Below are 2,316 nucleotides of genomic sequence, written 5' to 3' on the forward strand. Positions count from 1 at the left end.
ATGGATTGCCTTTAATCTTCGCGTTCAAAACTGAAATATTTGGTTGGACCGATAATAGAGTTTTACCTGTCAATTCATTAAGCGAAGCCGTTCCATTTCGAAAATTGTAGACAGTATAAGGGAGCCGATTGAAGTCTGTATCGCGTTACCAGTGAGAACGTTTATTCGATGACCAACAACTGTAATTTCATTCGAAACCGACGACACTACTTTTTTTCTTTTTTTTTTATTTTTTTTTTTTCCTCGTCCGTCGTTTCGATGGGTTTTCCTCGTTCCCTCTCTGTCCATGATCAAGGATTTGACGCACGAAGGAATTGAGCTAAACGAACATTCTGTGCGCTATTAAAAAATAATTCTACAACCTATATAAAGTCATTCGAATCGAGTATGATGATTTTTAAAAATAAAATATTCTATGAACGTTTAATTTCATGAGGATAATCAATTGGATATCAGATCCTGCGATTTAATTCTGTCAGATCGTGATATTTTTCGAGAAATAAGCTAATGATATTTCGTAATCATAAATATCATAAAGTTGATAATTATATTAAAGTTAATATTATATTAAAACAAAGATATCTCAAATAATTTTAAAAACATAATCAAGCAAATTATCATTTGAATGACATTAAGTTCCATAAAAAATATTATAAAAATAAAATCGTGTTTATATTAAAATAAAGGAACTTGAAATATTTTAAACAGTTCATGTTTTATTTCAATTTAAAGATAGTAAATAATAATATTCCCATCATTAATTTCACAAAATGGACAAACCTTAAGAAATTTCAATTTAAAAACTCAACAATTTGGATGACTGTTTACATAAGTATATGAGACAGTAAATATGTAACCAAGTAAGAATAATTCTACATATAAAAATAAACGATGAAGCTTGCGAGTCAACGTTAAGTACTTCGAATAACACGATTATCCAACGAAAATTTCATTCTAAAAAAGGATCATAAATAAGTTGTTAGTTTTTTTCTCCTCGAATCTCTACGATACTCTCATAATTTGAATAATTGACATTAGCCGGGCTCGGGCGTTAATGAAATATCCAAATGTCTTTTCCAGTGGCCTTTCAGTCAATCACCGCGTCTACCGATTCTATTTCGTTAATTAAATCCGTATTTGAACTCATTTTTATACGATCATTCGAACGTCAGACGTTATAAATCACTAACCAAATTCTCTTCCAAAATTAGTTCACCATTCAAAGATTTATCTATTATTTCAATTTCAATTCGATTTTGTATTCTGTAATGTTGTATATTATATCTATTATAAGATATATATGTATTTTTTAAACCACTATAGATTAAATAAATTGTTTCTCTAATTTGTATAATGATTTGCATTCAGATATCTTTTATATATTTCTGTGATAAAATTCAAATGTTTGATGCAAATTATTTTGAAAATCTTCATCTGTATTTGGCTTAGAACAATGGTTATTTTTCATAAGAAATTTTACCTTATGAAAATTTGCGAAAAAAAACTTTTTTTCCATAAAAATATGATTTTATACATATTAAAATAATATTTGAATATTACAGAGAAATTTATTTAATTCAAAAATTATAATTTTAAAGGAATTTTACGTACAATATAATAGATTTTGATATTATCACATTTTTTATATTTTTTTAAATTAAATTTATCATAGAGCAAAATTTATCATTTAAAAAATATTTAATTTTTAATTTTATCACTCTATTGTAAAAAAAATTATCGTTAAAAATTTAAATTATTCAAAGCATGAAAAATGTTGAAACTTTGAAAGTTAATTTTATTCCTTCAAAGAATAAAATTTCCTGAGAAAAAAATTACTCCATATATAATGCTCCATATACACATGAATTACCATTAAAATAAAATAATATTATATAATGCTCTAATACATTAATTCAATACTTGTTGGTCAATGGAATATCAACATTATCTCGATACCGATTTAATTAAAATCAATACTTTCAAAAAATTGATTTCAAATATATTTTCCATCGAAAAAAATCGAAGGAAGAAAATTTTTTTTCGTGTACATAAGATTTTTTTATTTCTACGCTTCCCTATAATACACAAGATAACATTCTCGACTCAAAAATACAAATACACGCGACGACATCTGTTCAATCGACTCGCCATATTTAATCAAAATATTAACATTATACCGATTTTAATTAAAATCGAATGATCTGTCCCGACAATAGACGTTCACGTAAGAAAATGAACGGCATCGTCCAATAAAACCGAACAATCTCTTTTAAATGCAAATATCGGGGGAGTGGGGAGGGGGAGGAGGGGAAGGAG

Source organism: Apis dorsata, unplaced genomic scaffold (genome assembly GCF_000469605.1).
Source record: "Apis dorsata unplaced genomic scaffold, Apis dorsata 1.3 scaffold_50, whole genome shotgun sequence".
Classification (NCBI taxonomy): Eukaryota; Metazoa; Arthropoda; class Insecta; order Hymenoptera; family Apidae; genus Apis; species Apis dorsata.